General features: G+C 38.0%; 1 long non-coding RNA gene across 1 annotated transcript; it reads left to right on the top strand.

Annotated features, from left to right (window-relative positions):
- Positions 1–472: 472 nt before the first annotated feature.
- LOC149778394 (uncharacterized) lies at positions 473–22,198 on the top strand. Its single transcript, XR_016415337.1, has 4 exons — positions 473–1,252; positions 1,756–1,877; positions 12,598–12,712; positions 22,090–22,198. It is a non-coding gene; the product is annotated as an uncharacterized LOC149778394 (long non-coding RNA).
- Positions 22,199–23,061: the final 863 nt, after the last annotated feature.

Below are 23,061 nucleotides of genomic sequence, written 5' to 3'. Positions count from 1 at the left end.
GTAAACAAGGGTAATATTCAAAAATGTGATTAAACGGGGAGGGGGCTGGGGCGCCAATTTTATAGTTCGTCCCCGGGCGCAAAATATCATAGCTACGCCTCTGGGTATAATAGAGACCCCCCCCCCGAGTTTGCCACAGAGCGCTCGTGTAATATACGGTTTAATACAAAATACATGATTGTGGGCAGGAATATACAAAATTTGGTCGATATACATGATCGTTGGTATCTATTCAAACGAGGGCCATGAAATACATTAGCAAATTCCTACAGTATTTTAAGGCAGGCGATTACGAATTATTTAAACCACGTTTTTCATCTGTCACAGATTTTATAATCATTTTGAAGTGGCTGCTTTATCTCGAGGAAAACGAGCGGTAAGTGTTATACAAAACAAAATCTTAATAGCAATTTGATCACTTTTGCGTCATTTGACAGTAAGAATAGTAATAAATAGAGGATAATTTCTTTTCCTACGTTAGGCCTAATACCTGGTATGTTTTTTAGTGTGGTACACACACAAAAAACAACCCCAAAACAACACTAACAACATTTTAAAAAACCCACAAAAACGAGTGCCGTGCCGAAGCCACGGGCTAAAATGCTTTATTATCATTTTTTTTTATTTATAGCATCAATCACAAATTGAAATATATACAGTATTAACGTTGGAAAAGAAAGTTTTATTTTTGTTATATTTTTTTTTCTCACCCTAGCGAAACACTTTCTGCAAATGACCTTAATAAAGAAAAATAATAAATTAACCTAAACCACTTTGAATGTCGACCGTATCTTTTATTTACACGGCATCATGCGCGGAAGAAAATACCAACTGAACCGGGATTTCAGACAGCAGATGAATTGAAGTTGATTCATTGAACATCATTAGCAATTGTACAATCAAACAGATGCAACAATGAAAAGTGGAACTATGAAAAATCGAGAATGTTAGATTTGCGAAGGATTTATTCCGAATCATTGTCTGCTAATAGAGAATTCATGTCAGTTGCTGTGTCGGCGATGCCCACACAGCGCGCCGTCCAAATGTGAAGTTGCGTTTTGCTGACAGACATAACACTGTGCCATAATTTATCTGATGGCATGTAAAGAAGCTGCTTAAATTATAGTATTTAAAAGTTTCTTCATTTTGTAAGAGCTCAAGAAATTAATTCTGGTTTGAAAGACAAGATGACGGTAAAACTCAGAAGACGTAGCTGTACAGTACCGTTGGTGTTGGAGACGTCATAATAAAGGTAACTGCGTTAACTTCGCTTTTTGTTTGGTAATTTGTTGGATATTATCTTTTGCTGATCTTCTTTGAGCTTGGAGTAAATTTTACATTCTGAACATTTTTATTTGCACTTATCTGCTTAATATGTATTGCTGGGATATCATATAGAATATGAAGTCAGTATAATGGTACTATATTACATATTTGAATGATAAAAGACTGGTAAATGATATAATGATAAACTACAAAATAAATAATTTGCCCAATATCCCAAATATGTTAATTAAAACAAACATTGAATGTAAATTCAGATATAATGAGCAGTTGTAAGAAGTAAGAAATAACATTTTATCCATTGAACCTGTTATGTGTTATCATCATCAGTTTTAAAATAAACACATGGAGACAAGTTTGCTTAAATTCTAAAATTAACACACACACACACACACACACATATGGTGTTTTAATCTAATACAGAAATGGTGACATTGATATATGCAGACCAATAGTTTTTTTCTTCTACAGATATAAATTAAAAAGCCTAATTCTGAGAGTTTCACCTACAACATTCATGATGGGAAAGGGCCACTAATTAAGAGCTGACATATGTGGAAGAAAAATACCATCCATGTTGAAAAGGGCTAGAGGTAATGTGAGAAAACATAATTTATCAATCTTATTTAACATTATTGTTGATATTTTATCTCAACTGGTCAAAAGGCTAAGTGGGTTTATGTAATGGTCCAGAGTGTGTTATTTATTTCACATCCCCTTCTGTCTTTCAACAGTAAGAAATTAGCTACTTTGGAGTCCATAGTTCTGATCAATTTGTTTATATAAAACTTGGTTTTGGGCTTAAATCAACATCTTGGATAAATCTAATAATGAGCAAAATCCAAGTATATACATGTGATCATGTATAAGATTAGTTGAGTTTTTTAACCAGCCTAAAAGCCATACTTCCACAATATAGGCTAAAATCATTAAGTTGTCCTTGAAGTTTGATGAGTGTTAACCATTAATAATAATAAGGTGATCTTTCATCTGAGTATGTTACCACCGCATGCAATATTTATACATGTAGTGCAGTTTTTACTAAACGTAGAATACATGCTTATATAAATGAGATCTAGATTGAAGAAGTGAAGATGCATACAAATACATGAGGTTATAACCACTACTGCTGATTCAAGTTTGATCATGCTTGGCCATTGGGCTTATAGAGTCAAGTTTCACAATGATGCTTATTATGAGTGTGATAAAGGTATGGTAGTGAAGTGACCTTGCATCTGATTGGCAGAGCTTCTTATGATTTGCACAACAGTGTTTATGATCCAATTTAGATCTGACTTGTTTAATTATTTGCTTGTATGTCTGAGGCTATAAGCAAAATCTATGCATATAATGTGGTGGTTCTACATCTCACTAGCCATTCTTGCTACTGCTCTTAAAACTATTTCTCATTAATTTCATCAGACTTGGTGAATAGATTTATCTCATCAAGATATAGCAAAAGAGCAATTTTGTAAAAAAAATATTCATTCATATTAAACTCAAATTCTGCATCTGATTGGTTGACCTTGCAAATACTATAAGGGCTCTATTTCTGACAAAAAGATTATTTTGATCTAATGTAGCAGAAATGCTTATATGATCAAAACATTGAACATATTTGATGACAAATAAGAAATAGTTTTTCATGCAAATTTGATAAACATTGATAAATCGGTTCATATCATTAAAAGCTTGGAAGAGTTTGATTACATGTGAGACCATCACATATTAATCATTCTTTATTTAGAGAATTATTTTTGTCAGGATTTAGTAAAATATGTAAAATCAATATGGACTGGTTTTGTTATGTACAGCAACACTAGTTGTTTACTGAGTACTGAGGGAATTGGAGTAAGGCAAGGGTACATTGCAGTAGGTAACCTGGTTGACTTGATAACAGGATTTTAACACAAACATTTTTATCAGGAGTCTAGCATACTAACCATTGATTCACTGCAGATCCTGCCCCCATTAGTTACCTTTTAATACATAAAGCATTTGGGTTTTTTATGTCACAAATCCCATAGGGATTAAAATTAACATCATAGGTCTCACTGGATAGTTTCGTATTTTGACATCCCTCTAATTTTTAAGGTAGAAGGCATGAACCTAATTATCACAAGCCTAGCATTTATAAATTTACACATAAGCTAAATCTATAATGTGGTTCAGATTTACTTTGAGTTAGGCATGGAAATAGGTTGGCTTGTTGGTGACTGCCTGTCACAGTTAGATGAGCATTGGAGATCATATGCGTAACTTAGTCTGCAAATGAGCTGCCGACTTTTATTTGTGTCTGCTACAGAGGTAAATATAAAAAAATCTTGATGGTAGAGGGGTGATGAAAAGTATGCTAATTTGTTATAGTACTAGTGAACTTTATTCATGCATAAGGCACATACTGATTCTTTTAGTTGCCTTGTCACAGAAAAATATTGAAAATAGCTATTTCTAGTAAAAAATGAATGTAAAATGTACCTGCATCCTTTGACCCTACCAGAACCAAACTAAAAGCTCAAATTTGTGCAGCTGCTTTTGCTCATCACAAACATAATTGGGAGTATAACTGCTAACCCTACCCTCTAGCACACATTTCATTCATTCATTGGATTAAAGTCACGTGCACCTTTCGGTATGTGCGACTGTTTAGTTTGTACACGTTTGTGTACTTTTTGAATTTAGCGATTAACTTATACAATGCCCCCAAGCAAGCAAGCCGAAGCCCAGGTGCCCCAAAAGGTCCCGCCCAGGCTCTCATCGCTGCAACCTTCTCCATCGTTGTACTCCGTTGGTGGTCTGTTTCTGCATCCTGCATCTCCTTCCTCTCTCATTTCAGGCAGTAACCGAAGCACACCAGCAGCAGTATTATGAAATTTTCGTTGCAATCAATGCCCAGTTCCCTATATTTATTGGGCTATTCCTGTACTATCTTGCCAAACATGTGATTGTCACATACGCTTCAGATATTCCTGAGTTGTGAATTTTCCTATCTTTTGTAAGGTCTATTAAATTTTGTGTACTTTGCGTACTTGAATTTTCCGAAAATTTTTCACATCTAGTAGGCTTTTAGTAGCCCTTTATTTTGTTTTGGAGATCTCAATTTGGTTAAGTATTTCGTACGTGTGGCTTTAAACCAATCAGTGTGTTTCAGGGCCAGTAAGTTGTTGGTCAAAAGAGGGCTTTCGTGGGTCAGAATGAAAGCCCTATGTGGTAAAATTTGTTTGTAAAAAAGAAAAAAAAAAAGAAAAGAAAAGAAAAAAAAGGTGGGTAGGGAGTGTGTATGCTATATTTGTGTGATGGCTATAGACATTTTTGTTCGTTTTTCTGCTTTTCCCACATATCCCGACAACACACATTCACGCTCACTTTCTCATTCACACTTATAAGTAGATGTGGGGGGGGGGTGGCCTTATTTCTTTTGTTTGATTTCGGGAAGGCAATTCTTTTCATACTGGGGGGTGGGGGTGGTTTGATTATTTGAGGCATACTCTTTTCATTGTTTCTGCCTTCATTCCCCAAGGTCTGCAAGTGTCCTGTTCTTTCTTCTTTTACTGCCTTAGGACGTTTAACTTCATCCTGTGCCTTTTCCTGCTCTTCTTTATTTCAGCTCTTTCTGCCTTATCCCGTGTCCGTTTCTATTTTGGTCTTCTCGTCCTTTTGATACTGCCATGTTCGCCGTGAGATGTTTTCTTCGAGGGAGGTGGTTTGATTGCCTTTGTTTCCCTTCGCTTTGACCACTTGGCTATTTACCTGTTATTTTTGTTTAGCTTAGCTATTTGTGATTTATTTTAATGTATATTTTTTTTATTTTTATTTTTTTATATTTTTTTTATTTTTTTTTTATCCTACGGGACCTAGCATGCCGTTATAATTCCGAAACAGTGATTTTGTAATATTTTGTCCTTATCTGGTTTTTATTGTTCGGGTTATGATCGGCTGTGCCAGTCTGTGAACCCACGATACCGAGCCGGCCGTCACAATTCCCAAACAGTGATTTGTAATATTTTGACTGGTCTTTGATTTACTTTTTAATATTTTTTTTTTTTTTTTTTTTTTTTTTTTTTCCTTTTTTTCTTTTTTTTTTTTTTTTTTTTGAACCTACGGGGCCTAGCATGCCATTATAATTCCAAAACAGTGATTTTGTAATATTCGTCCTTATCTGGTTTTTATTGTTCGGGTTATGAGCGGCGGTGTCAGTCTGTGAACCCACTAGCCCGAGCCGGCCGTCACAATTCCCAAACAGTGATTTGTAATATTTTGATTGGTTTTTTTCTTTTTTGGTTCGATCTTTTAGGTTCATTGGTTTTAATTTCTTTACATGGTCTCTCTTTATACCCAACCCTTCATTCGGTTTAGATTTGTCCCCTTTTGCCTATTTTGTTAATGAATGTCATGATGTTATTATAGGTCATTCCTATGTTATTGTTTTTTGCCACAAGTAACTCCGGGTATGTCCACCGTTCTCCTATTTGTTCCTGTTGAGATTTTAGTTCGGCCCTTTCCTGGTTGTATTTGGGGCATATATTTATTAAGTGTGCGATTGTTTCTGGAGTTGGGCAGTAGGGGCAGTTTTCGGTTGGTCCCCTTTTTATGTGTTTCCCTGCGCATCCTGCCAATAGTGTTTTACCTGTTCTTATTCTATTTATTATTGTTATATCGTATGGATTTTTGAAGGTCGGACTTTCGACTTTTCTACTTACTTTTTTCATCATCGTGTGTATTAGACTGTTTGCATCCGATTTTTCCCATAGCTCTTGCCACATGTCATTGATCTTGTCCCATGTTATTGATTTCAGTGACGCTGTATGCTATATTTTGGGCTTTTGGTTCGTTTGTGGTGTTTTTTGCTTCTGCATCTGCTTTGTCATTGCCTGGGATTATGGATGTGAGAGGGTATCCATACGAATTCAACGTGTTTGTTGTTTTTTTCAATCTCTTTAAGTAGCGATCTTGCATGATTAATCATATTAGGTCTGCTCTTGGATTGGTCTGTTGCTAACGATTGTAGTACACTGTAAGAGTCGCTTAGAATGACTGCCTTAGTTGTGGGGTATGTTTTGACGTATGTTAATGCCATTAGTATTGCCATGAATTCTACCGTGTATATAGCGCATTGGTCTGGGAGTCTTTTTCCAACGGCGACATCTAATTTTGGGATCACTATCCCTGCTGCAGTTTTATTTGGATTTTTGGTTTTTGATCCATCTGCGAAGATTTGCGTGTATGTCTCGTATTTGTTGTCAATGTACGTTAGTATTGATGCTCTTAGTCCTATCGGGTCATTTTGTTTTTGTCCTAGTTTACGTAAGCTAAGATCTATTTGTGGTGTGGGACAGGTCCACGGGGGGTCTGGGTAGTACCTTATTTTTTCTGGGTTGATATTTGCGATTTGAAATTTCCTTTTTAATTCTATAATTATTTTCCCACTAGGTATTTTTTTATTTTTTCCTTTTGTATCGAATGGTTTGTCGCATGCTAAGAGGGCTTGTAGCGTGAGGTGGTTGGGTTGGTGTATTGATATTCGAGTCGAGTATCGCAGCATCAATTCCTTCCGCCTTAGGTCTAGCGGGGGTTCTCCTACTATTATTAAGATATCTTGTGTGGGGGTACCATTTAGGACGCCGGTGCATACCCTTAGCGCTTTTGATTGGATGTGTCTAGTTTCTTTAGTAACGTGGCGTTCGCCGCTCCATATACCTGGCAACCGTAGTCCAATTTTGCTCTTATAAGTGCTCTATATAGGGTAACGAGTGTTTTTTGATCAACCCCCCAATTCACCCCTCTGAGGTTTCTGTGGAGGTTGATGTCTCGTTTGCACTTCGTTACGAGTTCTTGGATATGAGCTGCCCACGTGAGTTCGTGGTCGAATACCATACCTAGGAGTGTCGCTTGTTTTTCGAATTTGATGGGTACCCCCTTTAGGGTTAAGTTTGGAGTGGGTGGGGGGTGGCCACCTCCCGGATTGAAAACTATGCCTACTGTTTTTAGAGGTGACAATTTAAATCCCCATTTATCTGTCCAATTTCCTATATCGTTTAGTCCTTTTTGTAAGTGCTTGGTCGTTTCTCTGCTGGCTGGGTTGCCAGTTTTCCATACGGCGCTGTCATCGGCGAATTGGGATAAGTCAAGGTGGTTGGGTTTTACCGCTGTTTCCAGGTCGTTTATCATTATATTAAATAAAGTTGGGCTGATTACGCTTCATTGTGGCGTGCCATTTTCCAGTTTGTATCGTTCGGAGTAGTCTTGTCCTAGTCTGACTTGTATCTTTCTATCGGTTAGGAAGTTAGCAATAAATTTGTATATATTGCCAGTTATTCCGTATGGTTTAAGTTTACTTATCAGTCCCTTAGTCCACATTAGATCATATGCTTTTTCCATGTCTAAGAAGATGGCTGTAACATATCTGGATTTTTAAAATTTTTCTCTAGATGCTAATTTGACAGCGGTTTCTAGTCTCATGAGTTGGTCTATTGTGCTTCGGTAGTTGCGAAACCCGCTCTGTGTATTAGCTAGTAGTCCTTTGCTTTCTAAATGGTATTTCAGCCTGTTGTTTACCATAGTTTCCATTATTTTACATATATTGTCTGTTAGTGATATGGGCCTGTATGATTTTATATCGCTTGAGGGTTTTCCAGGCTTAAGAATCGGGACCACTACTGCCTTTTTCCATCTTATAGGTATGGTACCGGTTTCCCATATTTTATTAATGAGGTTAAGTGCAATTGTGACAAGTTTTTTGGGTAGGTTCTTGTACATTTCATACCCCAAAGTATCCTCCCCGGGGGATGTGGTCTTTTTGCCGGCGAGGGCCTTTCTCCATTCGGCTTCTGTAAACGGAAGGTTTAGTGGGCCGTCATTATTTCCTGCTTCCTTTATGTTGTCAGAGTTGCTTTCCTCAAATTGCCTTTTATGATTTTTAAACTTATCCTCTAAGTTGGTATTGCTACACATGTTGGCGAAATAGTTTGCGAATAATTCTGCCTTATGTTTGTTGTTTTGTCCAGGTATGTTGGGGGTTATTGATTTAGTTTTGCCTCTCATTTTTTTAATTCTTTGCCACACCTCCTTCGATTTTGTGTTAATATCTAGTTTTGAGCAGAATTCTCTCCATGAGTTTTGTTTAGCTATCATAATAGTTTGTTTGGCAGTTTTTTCCTTTTCCTTGTAGTAGTTAAAGTCCCTATTATTTTTAGTTCTTTTGAATTTGTTTAGAGCTCTTTTTTTCTCTTTAATTGCTATTTTACATTCATTATTCCACCAGGGCACCGTGGGTTTGGGTGCTACTCCTTTAGTTTTAGGAATTGTTTCTTGGGCCATTGTGTTAATGGTTTCTATTAATTTGTCATTAAAGGTGTCAATGTCCCGGTGATATATGGTTTCTGGGTCGATTGAGTCACCTATCTGTTTGAACCTAATCCAGTTGGCCTGTTCGTATTTCCATCTTGGTGTGAAGGACGCTTTATTTTGAGGTATTCTAATTTGTATTTCTATATTTATAAGGTAATGGTCACTTCCCATAGGGTCGCTTTCATCAACTTGCCAATCAGAAATGCCTGTTAATCTTGGTGTGCATAGAGATAGGTCTATTGCTGATGTGTGGCCTGTTCTGTCATCTATCCGGGTGTGCATTCCGTTGTTTAGAAAAACTAAGTTGCATTTTTGTGCCCATTTTTCTACAATTTTTCCTTTAATGTCCGTCTTTTGACTCCCCCATAGTTCATTGTGCGCATTGAAGTCCCCGCATATTACCACCCATTCTCCACAGTCTTTAATCATTTTGATTGTTTCGTCTGCACTTAAATTGCGCTGCTCATTTGTTTCATAGAGGTTAACGATTAGTACCTGCTTAGTTTGAGCGGTTATTTTGACTATCTGTATTTCGAAGTCATTGGGCGGTCTACTATCTGTTAATTTATGCATTTCTGATGTAATTCCATCTCTAACAAAGGTTGCTAACCCCCCTCCTCTTGCTGTGGGGGATCGATGCTTTAGGTATTTGGTGTTGTAGCCTATGATGTTTGGGATACGTGAGGTATCATTTAGGTGGGTTTCCTGTATGCATATAACATCTGGTTTTCTTTCCTGTTCAAGTATTTTGTTATTTAGTTGGTCAGCGTGGGCCCTAAGGCCGCGTGCATTCCATTGCCATATTTTGATTTTTGCTCTGGAATCCATCTCTAGTGCAAAAAGTCTTAATAGTTTGTTTAATTTACTGTTGTTTTCGTTTTATGCGTGTTTCCTACCAGTGAGGGTGCTACCTATTTATTTTGTTTTTGGTATCCTGATTTTTGTTTTGGCCTGCTTATAGTTTACCCCATGGGAGATCATATATTCGACTATTAGGGCTTCTCTAAGAGCCCTGGGGCATTCTGCGTGGTTTGGTTTGTGGTTACCACTACAGTTAGCGCAGTGCTGATTGGTGGCGCTACATGTTTTCCGGTCTGGGTGGTGAAGACCACATTGATTGCACCGGAATAGGTTTCCGCAACTCTTAGAGTAATGCCCCCAATTTTTGCAGTTGCCACAGAACCGTGGTTTGTTTTTGAAAGCAAAAATTTTTTTAGCCTCGAGTTTTTCGGCTATTTTGATAGTTTCTGGGGTGGCGCCCTTAAAAAAGAGTACCACTGCAGTGCTATCCTTTCCCCTTCTTGTTTTTAGGCGGATTGCTTTCTCTACTTCCTGTCCTTTACTCCTTATGTAGTCTACTATTTCATTGGTTTTATTTTGAGTTGATACGTATATGACTCCTTTGTTGTGTGTTTTTGGGGGGTTTGGGTCTATGTGTTGTTTTGTTCTGTTGTGTCTAGTGACCTGAACATTTATTTGGTCTATTCTTTCAATTTCCATATATTTGGCAATCTGTTGTTCAGTGGTGCATTTGATTATCAGCAAGTCGTCTCTAGTGCTTTTAAGCGTGAATTCTCCTTGGTGATGTTTGTTCAATTGCCATGCTATGGTTTTAAAGGCTAACTTCGTTATTTTGGAATTTACTCCCTTGACGAAGAGAGTCAGTTCAGCGGGGTGTTTCTTGTTTTGGATATTTTGCAGACTGGTCTTTTTTCCCCTGGTGTTTGTCTCTTTAGCTGACTTTGTTTCGTTGTCCATAACCGGCTTGCTGGGTCTTGTATTCTGACAGTTAGTGTGTTCCTTATTCTTTCTAACTGGTATTTGGGATTTGGTTTTCCTATTATTCTTACCTTTTGTTGAGTCGTGTGTGACTGCTTTATTTGTGGTAGGGTGAGGGCGTTCTGTTTCATCTAGTAGGTTCTCAGTTTGAGTCCCCTGGCTGCTAGTGTTTTTAACCAGCGTGGTCTGGGTTGTTTTTGTGCTTGTTGAGTATTGTTCCTCAGTTTGGGTACTCATGTCGGATGTAGTTTTGCGGTTACTCGGTAGATTGTCCACATTCTCGTTTACGCTTGGTGACAGGTAGAGTCTACTCATCGAGTCAGTTGGGGTCGAGTTGAAAATTGGTGTTAAGAACTGTATCTGTCGTTTTTCTCTTAGGGGGGATGAGACTGCTTCGGAGTAAGTTTGCCTTAGTTTATCTGCCTTTAGGTTGACCAGGCAGCTGAGATAACTATTTGATGATGTGACATTAATTTTGTTGTTATCCATCTTGAGTTTCTTTATTTGATGTAAGGTATATATGACGGGATATTTCTTTAGTTTTAATCCTGGGTTTGTTTTGATTTCTTGCAATTTATTTGAGTTTAATTCTAGCTTAAAGCTATCTGTCTTAACTATACTTTATTCTACTTAGTACTATGAAAAAGCAACAGCTGTAAAGGGGATATGCAAATAGCTTTTATTCTGATTTGTGTAATTAATTATTATATTACTATTATCCAATTTAAACTTATTGAAAATTATTTTCTAGCCAAATGGTCAAAGTAAAAGGTTTTACTTACCCCGATCCAATTTTCTTTTTAAGATCTTTAGAGTTTTTAAATACAGCCTTCTAATTATACAAGTTTCATTACATTGGTCAATAATTAGTCACATGTGATGACACTTGTAACTAATCAAACCACAGCAACTGAGAGCAGACTAAGCACTGATATTTATATGGTACAGTGGCAATATACAGTCTGTCTGCCGCAACACATGAAACAAACTGGACAAATCTGAAAGCCTTGAATTTGACTTTATTTATCTGTATGGTAGAACAGAACCTGAGTTGAAAAGCTTTTAAAGAAAGACCTTGATATCAAACCTAATAATAACTGCAGGAGTTATATTATGGATAATTAACCATTCTCTCAGTTTCAAACTGGGCATTCCATCCCATGGGGTTCTAAATGTAAACCAAGTGTAACTGATATCCTAATGAACTGTAAAGACCATAGCAGCACAACAGCAGGGGACCAGGTATGTCCAGATCCAGAAATCACAGACCAGTTTCAAACTGATGATGAACCACATAAAAATTACACATCTGCTAGAACTTATGTTATGAAGATAACTTAAATTGCATTATTATTAATCCTCCTCCTCACATTCATCATAATTGAGATGCATCATATATGTTTTATTGTAAAATAGTTTATGCAACATAATTCAGTGAAGACCTTTGCTGCCAATTTACCAGTGAACCATTTGTTTCAATGAACATATTTTATGTTGTAACAAGGAGCATCATTTAAACATTATGATACACTTATCATACCTGTATATGAAATCTTAATACTAACACTTATACTTGCAATACTACTACTAATAAAAACACCTGCATTGATAATTTGATTATGTTCAATTGGACTTGTATCTAAATGATCACCAGCTGTATGAAAAGACATATTTTAATATATAGATATTGGATGGAATACTAGTTACCACAATTGAATAGTCATATGATAAATGGTATATTATTTTAAACAATTTATATTTGCAGTGAAACATACTTTTACATTATTTTCACTTAAATTTCATTTATAGAGCAGTATACTCTGCATTCATTAAATTACTGAAATGGTTATAATACAACAACAAATACTGCAACTTCCAGAATCACAAAAATCAAAAGATATAAACAAAAACTTCCCTACATGTATCAACAGTTGTCACTTAATAGACAGAACTCTGAAGATTTAGAATAGGATGTTAACAAATTAGGTATTCAAGTTAAAAAGAAAAAAATACCAAGTAAGCTTACTACCAAAAAATCAAACAATAACAGTGAATTTTAGTACATTCCCAGGAAACAGAATATATGATTTTTCTTAACTTGATCTGATACATCTTAAATCTATAGAAAATGATTCATATTGTATGACTAAAATATTATGTAAACAAAAATTCCATAACTTTTTTCAGATGCAACATGCATACCCCAACCCATCCTTCTTGATCATAAAGTATACCAGCATTCCACTATAAGATGGGGAGCTGTAGTGGCTCAGTGGTTAGCTTTCTGGACCTGTGAAATAAGGTAGGTTCAAATTCTACCATCAGACCAACCTGGGTTAGCTACCATGGTGTGTCCTTGGGCAAGGCACTATACTTAAAGTGCCTTGGCACTAAATAACTTACTTGTGTTGGTTTACTATAAAAGGCCAAACCAAACACAAAAAAACAACAACTTTAAAATATGAGTTTTGTCAATACTAAGTAATTGAAAATCATACTGAAGAAATGTTTTTGTTAATACAGATTAATGGATCTAAAAAATCTCTTTCTTCTGCAGGAGTTTAAAATGTTAAATTAAAAAGGTCATGGTACACATTGCTTTGTTCGTACACATCAGGCTCCGTAACCCATATCCAACTAAAAATTTTAGTAGAGTCTGAATAAAACATATTTTAATCTGGATGATAATATTCTTTCTCCATTCATATATTACACCACCAAGATTGATCCAAATAAGATTACATTTTACTATAACACTGAGGATGAGTATGCCTCTTAACAACTTACAAATGTGGAGAGAATGGAGTTAAACTGAACTTTGATTTCTTTTCAACCATAGCACAAGATGATCATTTATTATGAAAAAACCTGAATAAAGTTGGAGTTCATAACCATGACAGTCTTGATACAATATAAATTCAATATATTATTGTTGTCTTGAGGTATAGTTCTGTATATTACAATCTCACACAAGATCAGGGTATATTTTAGTACCATACAGTTAATTCGGGATTGTATTAATACCTATTCTGGTGAATGAACATTAAATAAGATTTACTATTTTGGAACTAGTTGCAATAAAGTTTACTAAACAAGAGAAAATATGACTTTACTATAATATCTAAAATGTAAAATCTGCAAACAGAATACTTGCTTGACTTTACACTTCAACTATATCATAATATTTATTTGAAATGAATTTATACAAATGGCATTAAATTTGGTTTCAGGCTGGTAATGACAGTGGTAGTAGTGAATAGGGACGGTCTAGGGACTAGGGAACTTCCATGTTAAAAAGGGTATATCCACTCTGGGGACTATGTAATTTAACATGGGAGAAAAAAAAAAAATATCCATTCTAGGGACAAGGGGAATTTAACATGGGAGAAAGAAAAAAAACTATTCACTCTAGGGACAAGGGAAATTGAACATGGGGAATAAATCGTGGGACTGTCTTGGGACTAGGGGAAATGGAACAGGGTCGGGACCCTATTTTAATAAGGTCCCGACCTGATGGGTCTATGAAAATGGAACAGGCGAAAATTGAAACAGGGAGGGGTCTCTATTTTTTTATTATTTTTTTAAACAAAAAAATAAAAAAAGGGGTAGGCAATTGAAAGTCAAGATCTTTTCGAGAGATAGGAATGGCCCTGAAAAGGGCCTTTGGTTTTATGTTAATATACCCTTAACATAAAGGGCATCTGTGACATCTTCTTCTTGACCTTAGGCTGTGCCTGACTGCAGGACCATAGATTAAGACTCTTTTGAGGCATCCTTGATGCTCCACATAAGATTCTTCGCATCCACAGGCTGGTGTCTGTCCTGTGGATAACTGTCCAGTTGGATCGGACATACATTGATATGTCCGTCCGGAACATCATCGAAGACACAAGCGTTGAAGATTGTACATCAGTCCACATGTTGGGGTGCTGAGTAACAGGTGAAGGAATGCAGTGAACTGTACTTATTTATAGGGGGAGGAAGGATTGAAACGGATTGAGTTTGTTGACCAATCCAAACACGCATTACAAAATTCAGTCAGCCCACGTCCAATCCGAAGAGAGCAGTCTGTGACGTCACATAGTCTATATAGATTCGCTAGCGCCTGTGCGTAGTCAATCTAAGCGACAGTTTTTCAACATGACGGAAACTCAGAAAACGATCAGTTTGGGTGCACTGATGGTGGAGACTACCCAAGGGAACCCAGACTTACTTTCAGAAGAGGTGAATTGGGATTTTGTGGATTTTTTTACCTTGCAAGAATTTGTTCCTGAACCTTCGTCACCTTCTCCTTCATTACCGCACATGGAAAATTTTAGACAGAGACAGAAAGAAGAATTGGAGAAATTTATACAACAGCAAAAGGAAGCGGAACAAGCTTTTCTCCTACAGCAACAGCAGCAAGAAGAAGAGGTAAGAAAAAAACAAGAAGAAGAAGACGCAGCAGCAAAGAAACAAGGGTGTCAAAATCAAACGGTCACGGTACTGTTAGACATTTTAGTTAAGAAGTCTGAAACAGATGTATCAGACTTCTTTATTACGGCCGAAGAGAATACGACCTTCCCAAGCTAAACACTCCAACCCTGTGACTACGCCTACTGCACCATCCTTAGTGATTTCAACGAAATCATCATCAACAGTACGCAGTCCAGAAGTAGGCCTTGGCCATGGCAAAGGCTTAAGACAGTTAAAGTTGATTGTTTAAACTCACCCCTTACACCAAAAAAGGCCCTTTTCAGGGCCATCCACGTCTCTCAAAAAGAGATAGGCTTTCAATTGCCAATAACTAAAAAAAAAACATTTTACCCAATAGTACCTGTCTGTGTATGAGTGTGCGTGAGTGTAGGTTCTTATTTTAAAATCAAAACCCAAAGACACTTACCTTTTATAATTAATTTATTCTTTTATAAATATTTACAATTCACAATTCACAACAGAGCACTTTAAAAAGTTCATAGACTTATTCTGTCTCATTGTTCACTCTCTGTTTTTTTAATTTCTTCACCGTCATAGTCTTTTCCTCCTCTTCCTCCTCACTTTCTTCCCTTCTTTTCTTCTCCTGTTTCTTTTTCTTCACCTGTCTGTTTTCTTCCTCTTCTTCTTCCTCTTCCTCTGAAGAATCCCTCTCTTCTTCTGACTCCTCTTGTTTCTTTTTTGGGCAGTCTGGTGACCAATGTCCTTTTTCTTGACAATAATAACAGGTATCTTGACTTTTGTCTCTTCTAACCCCTTTTTTTTCTTTTTTGACGGTCTGGACACTCTGAAGACCAATGCCCTTTCTTCTGACAGATATAGCAAGTATCTTGACTTTTATCTTGAAAGGAAGGAGAGTAGTCCCTCGGCTGGTCTGAAGAGAATTTTCTAATGACCCCTCGCAAAGCTCTGATGAAACGTTCAATCTTGGTAGTCTCTTCCATTGTTGTGCTCAGTTTGAGAGTGAAATGAATAGTGAAAGGACAAGACACATACCCTTTATATACGCTGGTCTGCTATGACTATAAATTAATCCATGGTGTTTAAACTTTAGTCATTTGACTTTTTGCTATCGAGATGAAATGATCCAATTCATTTGAGAAGAAAGAAGAAGAAAGTAAGAGGCAGAAACGTGATCTATCGCCTCGTACTAGGGCTGAAGTCTTGGCACAAATTCATGCCAGTGATTTTGAAGAGGACATGAGTGAACCAGAATCCAAACCCTCTAAACAAAGTTTACCACCCTTAGTCAACCCTGAAAAGTACTATGACATTCGAGAGACGGAAAAGCATCCCTCTAGAAAATTTAGAACTACGGCTTACAAATACACAGTGAAGTTTAAAGATTTCAAGTCTGAAGTAATGTTAGAGAAAGCAAAAGGGTTCATCACCGACATGTGGGATTCTTTGCTCACCACACTCAAGCGACAATGTCAACCCAAAGAAGATGATCGCTTGAGACTTTCCATACAACATGACGGCTTGAAATCCCCTGTTTGGATCGAGTTTAGCAGCCCTGCAGAATTGACCACTTCCAAAGTCATGGACAAGATTCAACACGTGCAACAATCTAATGACCAGTTTGACATCACCGATGGAAAAGCCACACTGGACATGACCCACGTCTCTCCTCCTCAAGGGACCGGACAATGCAGAAAGACCTTATTGGTCAACAAACTTCGCATTACCAAAACAAGTCTTGTCCAAATTAACAATTTTCAAGACCACATGTGTTTAGCCCGAGCCATCGTGTTGGGATGAACCTATGCCGACAAGAACGACACGGTAGAATGGAAAAGAGCCTGGGAGAACATTCGAAAATCGAACCGAGCCAAACAACGAAATGAAACAGAACTTCTGTTACAACAAGCATGCCTGTCCAAAGACACATCCTGTGGCATTCCTGAGATGCAAAAATTGCAAGATGCCCTAGCTCCACGATACACCTTGAAAGTGCACCCTCAAGAAGTGCGCGGGTCTCTGTTGTTTCGAGGGAAAGACTTTAAGGATGGAAAATACATTCACCTCTATCATCACGATGACCATTTCGATACCATTACCACTATCACTGGATTCCTGGGATACAAATATTACTGTGAGAAATGTGACTTATGATGGTTATAATAATCGAGAGCAACACAAACATTGTGGATCGAAATGCTCAGGATGTTTGGCCTCTCAACCCTGTCTGAGCGAAGGGCAAGAACCAGTGCATTGTCCTGCTTGTCTGCGCACATTTGTCAGCCCTGCCTGTTACCAACAACATCTGAAGATGCAAGGTTCACAGAAGAAATGTGCTTGTCAACTCCTGAGATTGTGCCCAATGTGTGGACAAGGTCTATGTATCAACAGTACCAAGGCACACGTATGTTCAGGAAAGAAAAAATGTCACATTTGTCACTGCATTGTGGACTTGGAACACCAATGCTACATACAAAAATACCAATCCCAACCAGAGAAAGAGGATGGTCACAAGAAGAAGAAAGGCAATTTCATCTTTTTCGATTTCGAATGCATGCAAGAGATCAGTATTCACATTCCTAATTTCTGCGTGGCTCATCGAGCGTGCGAGAAGTGATTCAAGAACCTATCTTGAGTTATTGCCCTCACTGCAGTAAGATTCCTGGAGGGCATGAAAAAATCTTTCAAGGACCGAACACACTAGCCGATTTCACACAATGGGTCTTAGACCCCATCGACAAGACGTGGAGCCAAGAGGACATCGAACATTATTATGGAGATTGTCATTGTCATGCCACGGTGATGGCTCACAATTTCTCCGGATATGATGGACAGTTTCTTTTGAGATGTTATACGGAACGTGGCATCGAGCGTCCTAAAATCACTTTGAACGGAGCCAAAATCATTTTCATGCAAGTGGGACAAGTGCAGTTTAAAGATTCGATGAGCTACTTAGCCATGCCTTTGAGTCGAATGCCTAAAATGTTTGGAATGACAGAAATGGCTAAAGGGTACTTTCCACACTTTTTCAATACAGAAGCCAATCAACATGCCGTTCTACCCCATTTGCCTCAGGCTCACTATTACGACCCTGACAACATGCGTACCGAACGAGAAACTTTCTACGCTTGGTACCAGGCTCACGCCTCCGACCCTTTCGACTTTCAGGAAGAAATGCTAAAGTATCGTCGTTCCGACATGGACATTTTACGGCGATGCTGTGGAAAATTTCGAGAACTGTTCATGGAACATGGAGGGGTTGATCATTTAAAAGAGGCTTGCACCATTGCCAAAGCGTGTTCCTTAGTCTACCGACAACGATTCATGCTTGAAAACACTGTGGCTGTCATCAGTCCTCAAACGACCAACTATGTCAAACGTCAATACTCGGTCAAAGCCCCATGCTGGTTGCATTACTTGTGCGACAAGGAAGACAAATGGATTCAGCATGCCTGCAACGGACAGGGCGAAAGATCATCGGAATGCATTCGGTCAATGGCTGGGACTTAGAAAACCCCAAGATCATGTACGAGTTTAACGGTTGCTTATTTCACGGATGTCCCGTCTGTTACCCTGACCGCGGCACTAAAAATCAGTTCTTACAACGAACCATGGAAGACTTGTACCAGGCCATTTGTCAGCCACGCCTAAAGTTAGAACAGGAAGGATACCAAATGGTGGAAATGTGGGAACACAAATACAATCACCGTTTGAACACCGATCCCGAGTTTAAACGCCTCATGGAAAGTTACCAGTTCATGGACCCCCTGAACCCAAGTAATAGTTTGTACGGAGGAAGGACCAATGCCACCTGTTTGCTGTACCAAGCTGACAAAGAGAAAGGAGAAGAAATCATATACTTGGACGTGTGTTCACTGTATCCCTACGTGTGCAAATATTGTTGCTTTCCTGCAGGGCACCCACAATTGTTCACCGAACACATCGACCTAAAAAACATTCGACAATACGAAGGCTTGATCAAGTGCAAAGTTTTGCCTCCCACGAACCTATACCATCCCGTCTTACCTCGCCATTGCCAAGGCAAACTTATGTTTCCTTTGTGCCGTACTTGTGCTGAAACGTGCAACCAAGATCAACCTTGTCATCACACCCAGGAAGAACGGGCCTTGACGGGGACATGGGTCAGCGTAGAATTGTTCAAAGCTCTGAACATGGGATACCAACTGTTAGAAGTGTACGAAATTTGCCACTTTCCCAAGACACAATAATTCCACAAGGGTGACCCCACGCAGAAAGGCATTTTCGCAGACTACGTGGATGCCTTTTTGAAACTGAGCAAGAAGCCAGTGGCTATCTGTCCTGGTGTCACACTCCCGAAGACCAAAAGACATTCAGAGAGAAATTCTGGGCACAAGAAGGCATTACTTCAGATCACATTGAGAAAAACGAAGGCAGGCGATCGTTTGCCAAAGTGATGTTAAATTGCTTGTGGGGTAAAATGGCACAATGACCGTGTTTACCCAAGACGGAGTATTTGACCGAACCTTCCCGCTACTTTCAGATGATTCACGACAAAGCCAAATTCATGAAACACGTGGACGTCGTTCGTGAGGATTTGATCTTGGTGAATTACGAAGAAGATCTGAACTTTGTAGAAGATGACCCCTTTGGAAATGTCATCATTGCAGCTTACATGACAGCTCATGCTCGCTTAAAATTGTACGAAGCTTTAGAACTGTTAGGGGAACGTGTCTTGTACTTTGACATGGACAGTTGCATTTATATCGATCACCCGAGTCAACAGCACCCTGACATCGAAGGAGACCGTTTAGGAGCCTGGACAGACAAGCACCCCGATGACAAGATTCTAAGTTTCGTTAGTGGTGGTCCCAAAAATTACGGCTACGAATACTGGGCCAAACAAGGAGAAGTGCACACGAAGTGTAAAGTGAAAGGACTTACTCTGAATTATCGTACCAGTCGAGTGGTCAACTTTGGCATATTGAAAGAAGCCTTGCAGTCTAGAGATAGTGACCACCTATCAACCCAACAAGATTGTACGTTTACCCACACACCACATCGTCAGTCGACCCTTGGAAAAAGTCTATCAAATCGTGTAGCAGAAGCGAGTGCGGCTTCCCACCCACTTTACTTTGCCGTATGGACATGTCGGTATAAAACATTGGTTGTAAGAGGATAGCCACCCACCAGAAGGATGACTTCGCCGCAGCAAGAATCGAGTGAGAAATCCAGTGAGAACTCCAAGTTCAAACCCTACCATTTTCCAGTCTTCTTACCTGACTATTGTGATTGTGCCCGTCGATTGGACATGTTTCAAAAATGGCCTACGGATAGGGAAGGATTACCTTCTTCGTATGTTTTAGCTAGAACAGGATTTGTCTACTTCGGACCCGAGTCAGGATTGGGATACGAAGTACAGTGTTTCGCTTGCGGACTGAAGTTACGAATGGATCTATGTATCTACAAAGATTCAGCTATTCTGGAACATACTCGATGGTCTCCGCACTGCCCTTACCTTTCAATGGCCTTTCCACCCATTAAACTACGGTACAATTATGACGGTACCTTAGAGACGGTACCTTCCAAAACTAGACGTAAACACATTGCATCCTATTTCATTGTTGTTTCTTTTCCACATAATAGCTTATTTTTTATAAAATGTTAAACTTTACTAATCTTTTTTCAAGATCACTTTAGTTTGCAAAAATACATCTTGTCATTTATTGGCATTCTACATTGAATTTTGTAAACTAGCTATAAACCTGACCTAATTACTCAACTTAACTGCTGACAGAAACAGTCTACAGTAAATGTATTTCATTTCTATAGCTCGATGGATAAACATTACATCTTTTAAAGCTGTGCACAGAATAGGCCGACATATCACGAGTCAGGAAAACATGGGGGTGGTATCCCCTGTGTCCAAAATTAATATCATTTTGAATAGAATATTCTAGTGACAATTGCCTCTTTTCAGATGGTAAGCATTGCTTTTTTTTATTTTCATCAATCTGTCAAATTCGGTATGCATTTTGCTTTAATATTTGAGATGGAAACCTTAGGTGCATAGAAATGTCAGACAGCATTGTACATCATGGATGGTGTCCAACATACTTTTATGATCATAAAACAAAATCCCATTTTTTAGTTATGGCCACTGATTTAAAAAATATTCATCCAAGCTAAATATAATAATAATAATAATGAGGACTTTGTATAGCGCCTAATCTTTAGAAGCTCTAAGCGCTTTGCAACATTAGACAACATAAAAACATACACAATGATATGATTACAAAAACAAACACCATGAAATTAGAAAACATAAAAAACATGCTGAGAATATTTAAGGTAGTTAACATTATTAAGTCATTAAGTTTGTTTTTGTAGTCAGAATAAGTAGTTTTGAGAGCACTCTTGAATGGGATCACTGCGTCTTTGTGTCTAAGTTCAGTGGGCAATTCATTCCATGTTGCTGGGCCCTGGTATGCAAAAGAATGCTGTCCATGTGACTTTGTTTTCATAGTGAGAATAATGAGTATATGATTGTCGGAAGAGGAGTGTAAGTATCTTGCTTGTGTGTACACATAGGTGAGGTCGGATAGGTATGTTGGACTAGAGTCTGTCAGTGAAACGTAGCACAGAGAACTAATGTTGTGTTTGATTCTGGATCGAATGGATAGCCAGTGTTGGGTACAGAGCAGTGGGGAGGTGTGCTCTGATTGTGGTACTCTAAGTATGATCCAAGCAGCTATGTTTTGAACTTTTTGAAGTCTCTGCAGTAGATATTAAGATGAACCAGACAGAATTGAGTTACCATAGTCCAGTCTTGAAAGCAGTAATGAACACACAAGTGTTTTAGTGGCATCAACTGAAAGATATCTGAGAATGGAGCTGATGCGTCTCAGCTCAAGATACGCAGCCTTGCATATGTTCATGACATGTTGGTGCAATGTGAGAGTACTGTCCAGAGTAACACCTAGGTTTTGTACTGATTGTGTGAATTTAATGTTGGTGTTGCTGATATTTATTGTGTGAGGTAAAGGATGTGAATGAGAAAGTCTTTGATAAGTAAGTATGGCTTGATTTAAATTGTGTTTTTCATGTGACTTGCCAGAGATTTTTAAATGAATTGATAAAGTAACTTGAGACACATTTCAAAGTACATGTTTTAAAAATATTCCATTGATTATTGCTGGCATTTAGAAAAATGCAATGCATCCTTTGTTGTGAAACTTATTTTAAAACATTGTATTACTCATGCAGAAGCCTGCTTGAAAACTAATGGCAAAGCAAAGGCAAATGGAATGGAAGAGACCATATCAGAGACCCTCAAATATGCACCCAACCAACGCAGAATGATAAAAAACAAGGTAATCCAAATGACTCTTATTTCATCAATATTGGATTCAGTTTCGTCTTTTAAAGCATAGTATTTGCAAAGCGGATGCATTTCTAAACTGATAACAAAATCAGCTTATCCTATTGCCCAGGACTATCAGAGCTAGAGTCCAGCTAACTACAATATGCATATATCTTGTCTGATCGGACAAGTGCCTCCATTTGGAATTTTTATTCACATGAAATATTTGGATGAAATAAATTCATCTTTGTGCAAATTGATTGCACCATCCACTTGCCAGAAATGACAAGTAAGTGCAAAGTTATCTTGTATCATGGCTTAACGATAGTAAGGGAAGCACAAGTGCAGTGAAGAAAATTTCATACATTTTTATAATGCTGATTAACATGACTTCTGCATATGTAACTAGTGCTGAGATGATATGACTTTATTTAAGCATTACAATTTTGTTTTAATTTGCAGGTGCCTGAGCAGAAGAAGTAATAGATAAACTTTACAGTGGAGTTGGAGACTGATTCTGATTCATAATCTTAATTAAATCTAGAAAATAAACATTAAAGTCATATTAAAATATCTGTTGTATTGTTTCCTTCTTTCATTTTTCTCTTAAAAACAAATGTCTGAACCTTTAGTCTGTAAATTCAGTGGATTCCTTATCAGCCCATCTACTTTTACTTTACACCATGCTACTTTAAAAAAAAAATGAATTATCCCCATTGGGGTAGGTCCCCCCAACCCCCCACCCTACTTTGTCAACTTACCTGCCACATTTAAATCTAATGGAAGGCCCTGCTGTAAAGCCTGTTAGTAAAACTACCCAACAAGAGGATTTCATACATTTGCAACTCCTAGATGGATGGTAATGTTTTCATTTT

Source organism: Sinohyriopsis cumingii, chromosome 17 (assembly GCF_028554795.1).
Source record: "Sinohyriopsis cumingii isolate HCF-2022 chromosome 17, ASM2855479v2, whole genome shotgun sequence".
NCBI lineage: Eukaryota > Metazoa > Mollusca > Bivalvia > Unionida > Unionidae > Sinohyriopsis > Sinohyriopsis cumingii.
Note: the sequence above shows the minus strand (reverse complement) of the source record. Positions and strands in the feature narration are given on the sequence as shown.